Source organism: Lutra lutra, chromosome 3, assembly GCF_902655055.1.
Source record: "Lutra lutra chromosome 3, mLutLut1.2, whole genome shotgun sequence".
NCBI classification, from domain to species: Eukaryota; Metazoa; Chordata; class Mammalia; order Carnivora; family Mustelidae; genus Lutra; species Lutra lutra.
The window spans coordinates 134,171,405-134,178,720 of record NC_062280.1 but is presented as its reverse complement, the minus strand read 5'-3'; positions in this window follow the sequence as shown (position 1 = coordinate 134,178,720).

Sequence of the window (7,316 nt, the reverse complement as noted above, 5' to 3'; positions counted from 1 at the left end):
GTTCATGTATTATCCCAAATTTTTCAATCAGTAAATCAAAAAAGTAGGAATAGTAAAATATATATAAACTCAGTGGTTTTCTAAAATCACAGTTTAGAGAAAACTTAACAAATGAAGGAAATAAACCTATTTTTAACACTTATCTGAGGAGACTTTCACATATATTTTATTTGATGTAATGTATAAAGATTGTTAATAAAAGTTTCGTAGGTGAAGGAAAAAGAGAGTGAGAAAAGTCTAGTACTTTGCCCTGTGTCAAATAACATGTTTGTCGAATAAGATAGATTTTAACATATGCACCTCACTTCAAAGAGGGGAAAAAAGGAAGGAGGAGGAAAAGCAGGAGTAGGATTGGAAGGGGGAGGGAAGGAAGAGAAGAGAGAAGAAAAATTGATATGTCTTGGGATAAACATTTTACCTTAGACTTTCATAAGAATTAGATGTGATAAACTCATCTCCATACCATTAAATATTGATAATCATAGAGTTTTTGTGATTTTTCCAAGTGATTCATAGCCTAAAGGTAGTGGTGCTGGGATCTGAAGTAGGGTATTTTAAAGGCGAAAGTCCATGTTCTTTTGATTATATCATGGTCTTTGACATTAAGAGAAAATAAAGGCAAAGTATAGTCACTTTATTTTAGAACTCAAACTGATTTTCAGAAAACTGTATTTGGATTGGTTCTTACAGTCATGGTAAATTGAGAGATATGCTATTCCTTCTTTCCCATAAATCCCCTTTTTTTTTTTTAAAGATTTTATTTATTTATTTGACAGAGAGATTGATCACAAGTAGGCAGAGAGAGAGAGAGGAAGGGAAGCAGGCTCCCTGCTGAGCAGATAGCCCGATGTGGGGCTCGATCCCAGGCCCCTTGGATCATGACCTGAGCTGAAGGCAGAGGCTTTAACCCACTGAGCCACCCAGGTGCCCCATAAATCCCCTTGTTTCAGTAAGCAGGAGTTACACTGTTTTCATTTACATACTAATATTATACTAAAAATTAAAATATAAGGAAACAATTATTAATAAGCTATTGTCCCTTAAACATAGGTAATTGTTTCCTCTCCCATCAGAGAACCTGTCAGAGAACCACTGTAGAAACACAAAAAGACTTTCTTCCCTTTGTGTTCTGCCTCTACAGAACATACTGTCTGAAGACATCATGTGCGTCTCAAGGAACATATTCTGGAATTAGCCCCAGGAGTGAACTACGTGATGAAAAATAGAGTAACATTAAAGATTCATTAAAGGTGCATTTGAATTGCACATTTTTAGTTAAGAAAGGCAGAGCAATTTTAAAGGGCTGCGCCTACTTTAACTTTTCCCTCTGCTCTCTTTCCTGAGCTTCCACGCCTTTTCCTTGATTCATGTCATCACAAACAACAGTCATTGTAGACTCTGTTAAAAGCTTCTATGGTCTGATTATTGAGTAAGTGAGGCATATAATAGCAGGAGATGAAAACTCATAAGCTACAGAAGCCAAAATTAGTTTTATGTGCAGAGAAAAAGAGATCCAGAAACAGTTGCATCAACATAGAATCGAGGCAGTTTCTACTGTCATGACATGGTGTTACAAAGGTTTATCAAACAAATTTGATATGAGACCAAAGGTAACAAATGCTGTTTTGTTTATAGTTTTTAAAGTACCATATTTTTAAGATTTCTGTTATGAAATTTTTGACACCCAGACTTTGCTTAACCCTAAAATAAATATATTCTTCTCACACCCTGTGCAGGATAACTTTGGCTATTGAACAGAGTTGGCTATTACTGATTGAAAGGGAACAAATAAGGACATACAATCTCTATTTTTCTAAGTGCTTGTCCTTCATCCTTTCATCTGCTGGGTGACTAGCCCTCAGGATCAGTGATGGCTTTTTCCTCATATCAGAAAATTCTCTTGACCTGACTCAGGCAGAGAAATAATGACAATTGTTACATTGTTAACTCTTCTGTTACATTGTTAACTCTTCTAACACAGGTTCTTGCAATAACAATCTATTTATTTCCAACCTTTCATTCTTGGTCAAGAAGCAGGTGACATCTCTGAGGAAATTGTTTGGCAGAAGACACACTTCCTTCCATCTCAGATTCTCCAGTCAGAGAGCTCATGGTACAAGGTGACTTCAAGCTGGGTTGGACCTTTGGAAGTAAGTTCAAGTGTAAGTTTGTACACTGGTGCATGTATGTCTGTGTGATAGGCAGGGAGTAACCACAGTCTGGCCCCCAGGTCAGAGGAAACTATTAAAGGTAGTTCTTCCCAGTGGAGAAGAGTTTGGCAGTGGTAACAAACTTGAGTGTTGTATAAACTTACCATTGTGAATTTAAGTGAGTTTCTCACTCTCTTTATTAGTACCTTGAAATTCCCTTTGAGATACTAATCCTAAATACAACTAGGAAAACCACAAAATATGATGTAAGCACTGCAGAGCTTTTAAAAATATTCACTCTAGGGAGGAGTCAAGATGGCGGAGAAGTAGCAGGCTGAGACTACTTCAGGTAGCAGGAGATCAGCTAGATAGCTTATCTAAAGATTGCAAACACCTACAAATCCAACAGGAGATTGAAGAAGAACAGCAATTCTAGAATCAGAAAATCAACCACTTTCTGAAAGGTAGGACTGGTGGAGAAGTGAATCCAAAGCCATAGGAAGATAGACTGTGGGGGGAGGGGCCGGCTCCCGGCAAGCAGCAGAGCAACGGAGCACAAAATCAGGACTTTTAAAAGACTGTTCCGCTGAGGGACATCGCTCCAGAGGCTTAACCAGGGTGAAGCCCACGCGGGGTCAGCGTGGCCTCAGGTCCCGCAGGGTCACAGAAGGATCGGGGGTGTCTGAGTGTCACAGAGCTTACAGGTATTAGAATGGGGAAGCCGGCTACAGAGACAGAGTCGAGGAGTGAGCTCTCAGCTCGGGGTTACCTTGAACCGGTCGCAGGCTCGGTCAGCTCAGAACACGGCTGGAGGCCAGGGTGACGGGAGTAATTGGGAGCTGTTCTCTGAGGGTGCACTGAAGAGTGGGTCCCCGGGCTCTCGGCCTCTCCGGGCTGGAGACCAGGAGGCCACCATCTTCATTCCCATCCTCCAGAAATCTACGGAAAGCGCTCAGGAAACAAAAGCTCCCGAAAGCAAACCTGAGCAGATTACTCAGCCCGGCCCCTGGTAAGGGCAGTGCAACTCCACCTGGGGCAAAGACACTTGAGAATCACTACAACAGGCCCCTCCCCCAGAAGATCATCAAGAAACCCAGCCAGGACCAAATTCATCTACCAAGGAGTGCAGTTTCAATACTAAGGATAGCAGCGGAATTCCAGAGGAAGAGAAAACAAAGCACGGAACTCATGGCTTTCTCCCCATGATTATTTAGCCTTGCAATTAATTTAATTTTTTTTCTTTTTCAATTTTTTTTTCTTCTTCTGCTAAATTTTCTTAACTTTTACCTTTTCTTTTTTAACGTTTTTTAACTAGTTTATCTAATATATATATATTTTTTCCTTTTTATATTTTTTCTTTATTGGTTTTCTTTTTTTCATTGTTTCTTTCTTTTTTTTTTTTTCTTTCTGAACCTCCTTTTATCCCCTTTCTCCCCCCTCATGATTTGGGATCTCTTCTGATTTGGCTAAAGCATATTTTCCTGGGGTTGTTGCCACCCTTTTAGTATTTTACTTGCTCCTTCATATACTCTTATCTGGACAAAATGACAACGTGGAAAAATTCACCACAAAAAAAAAGAACAAGAGGCAGTACCAAAAGCTAGGGACCTAATCAGTACAGACATTGGTAATATGTCAGATCTAGAGTTCAGAATGACAATTCTCAAGGTTCTAGCTGGGCTCGAAAAAGGCATGGAAGATATTAGAGAAACCCTCTCAGGAGATATAAAAGCCCTTTCTGGAGAAATAAAAGAACTAAAATCTAACCAAGTTGAAATCAAAAAAGCTATTAATGAGGTGCAATCAAAAATGGAGGCTCTCACTGCTAGGATAAATGAAGCGGAAGAAAGAATTAGTGATATAGAAGACCAAATGACAGAGAATAAAGAAGCTGAGCAAAAGAGGGACAAACAGCTACTGGACCATGAGGGGAGAATTAGAGAGATAAGTGACACCATAAGACGAAACAACATTAGAATAATTGGGATTCCAGAAGAAGAGGAAACAGAGAGGGGAGCAGAAGGTATATTGGAGAGAATTATTGGAGAGAATTTCCCCAATATGGCAAAGGGAACAAGCATCAAAATCCAGGAGGTTCAGAGAACCCCCCCTCAAAATCAATAAGAATAGGTCCACACCCCGTCACCTAATAGTAGAATTTACAAGTCTTAGTGACAAAGAAAAGATCCTGAAAGCAGCCAGGGAAAAGAAGTCTGTAACGTACAATGGTAAAAATATTAGATTGGCAGCAGACTTATCCACAGAGACCTGGCAGGCCAGAAAGAGCTGGCATGATATATTCAGAGTACTAAACGAGAAAAACATGCAGCCAAGAATACTATATCCAGCTAGGCTATCATTGAAAATAGAAGGAGAGATTAAAAGCTTCCAGGACAAACAAAAACTGAAAGAATTTGCAAATACCAAACCTGCTCTATAGGAAATATTGAAAGGGGTCCTCTAAGCAAAGAGAGACCCTAAAAGAAGTAGATCAGAAAGAAACAGAGACAATATACAATAACAGTCACCTTACAGGCAATACAATGGCACTAAATTCATATCTCTCAATACTTACCCTGAATGTTAATGGGCTAAATGCCCCAATCAAAAGACACAGGGGTGAGTGTTGTGAAGTGTGTAAACCTGGCGATTCGCAGACCTGTACCCCTGGGGATAAAAATATATGTTTATAAAGCTGTAAAAAAAAAAGAAAGAAAGAAAGGATGAATACCCAAGTTTTGTAGCAACATGGACGGGACTGGAAGAGATTATGCTGAGTGAAATAAGTCAAGCAGAGAGAGTCAATTATCATATGGTTTCACTTATTTGTGGAGCATAACAAATAGCATGGAGGACAAGGGGAGATGGAGAGGAGAAGGGAGTTGAGGGAAATTGGAAGGGGAGGTGAACCATGAGAGACTATGGACTCTGAAAAACGATCTGAGAATTTTGAAGGGGTGGGGGGTGGGAGGTTGGGGGCACCAGGTGGTGGGTATTGTAGAGGGCACAGATTGCATGGAGCACTGGGTGTGGTGCAAAAATAATGAATACTGTTATGCTGAAAAAATAAAAAAATTAAAAAAAAAAAAGACACAGGGTATCAGAATGGATAAAAAAACAAAACCCATCTATATGTTGCCTCCAAGAAACTCATCTTAGACCCGAAGACACCTCCAGATTTAAAGTGAGGGGGTGGAAAAGAATTTACCATGCTAATGGACATCAGAAGAACGCAGGAGTGGCAATCCTTATGTCAGATCCATTAGATTTTAAGCCAAAGACTATAATAAGAGATGAGGAAGGACACTATATCATACTCAAAGGAACTGTCCAACAAGAAGATCTAACAATTTTAAATATCTATGCCCCTAACGTGGGAGCAGCCAACTATATAAACCAATTAATAACAAAATCAAAGAAACACATTGACAATAATACAATAAAAGTAGGGGACTTTAACACTCCCCTCACTGAAATGGACAGATCATCCAAGCAAAAGATCAACAAGGAAATAAAGGCCTTAAATGACACACTGGACCAGATGGACATCACAGATCTATTCAGAACATTTCATCCCAAAGCAACAGAATACACATTCTTCTCTAGTGCACATGGAACATTCTCCAGAATATATCACATTCTCGGTCCTAAATCAGGTCTCAACCGTTATCAAAAGATTGGAATCATTCCCTGCATATTTTCAGACCACAATGCTCTGAAGCTAGAACTCAATCACAAGAGGAAATTTGGAAAGAACCCAAATACATGGAGACTAAACAGCATCCTTCTAAAGAATGAATGGGTCAACCAGGAAATTAAAGAAGAATTGAAAAAATTCATGGAAACAAATGATAATGAAAACACAATGGTTCAAAATCTGTGGGACACAACAAAGGCAGTCCTGAGAGGAAAATATATAGTGGTACAAGCCTTTCTCAAGAAACAAGAAAGATCTCAGGTACACAACCTAACCCTACACCTAAAGGAGCTGGAGAAAGAACAAGAAAGAAACCCTAAACCCAGCAGGAGAAGAGAAATCATAAAGATCAGAGCAGAAATCAATGAAATAGAAACCAAAAAAACAATAGAACAAATCAACGAAACTAGGAGCTGGTTCTTTGAAAGAATTAATAAGATCGATAAACCCCTGGCCAGACTTATCAAAAAGAAAAGAGAAAGGACCCAAATCAATAAAATCATGAATGAAAGAGGAGAGATCACAACGAACACCAAGGAAATACAGACAATTATAAGAACATACTATGAGCAACTCTACGCCAACAAATTTGACAATCTGGAAGAAATGGATGCATTCCTAGAGACATATAAACTACCACAACTGAACCAGGAAGAAATGGAAAGCCTGAACAGACCCATAACCAGTAAGGAGATTGAAACAGTCATCAAAAATCTCCAAACAAACAAAAGCCCAGGGCCAGATGGCTTCCCGGGGGAATTCTACCAAACATTTAAAGAAGAACTAATTCCTATTCTCCTGAAACTGTTCCAAAAAATAGAAATAGAAGGAAAACTTCCAAACTCATTTCATGAGGCCAGCATCACCTTGATCCCAAAACCAGACAAGGATCCCATCAAAAAAGAGAACTACAGACCAATATCCTTGATGAACACAGATGCAAAAATTCTCGCCAAAATACTAGCCAATAGGATTCAACAGTACATTAAAAGGATAATTCACCACGACCAAGTGGGATTTATTCCAGGGCTGCAAGGTTGGTTCAACATCCGCAAATCAATCAATGTGATACAACACCTTAATAAAAGAAAGAACAAGAACCATATGATACTCTCCATAGATGCTGAAAAAGCATTCGACAAAGTACACCATCCCTTCCTGATCAAAACTCTTCAAAGTGTAGGGATAGACGGCACATACCTCAATATTATCAAAGCCATCTATGAAAAACCCACTGCAAATATCATTCTCAATGGAGAAAAACTGAAAGCTTTTCTGCTAAGGTCAGGAACACGGCAGGGATGTCCGTTATCACCACTGCTATTCAACATAGTACTAGAAGTCCTAGCCTCAGCAATCAGACAACAAAAGGAAATTAAAGGCATCCAAATCGGCAAAGAAGAAGTCAAACTATCACTCTTCACAGATGATATGATACTATATGTGGAAAACCCAAAAGACTCCACTCC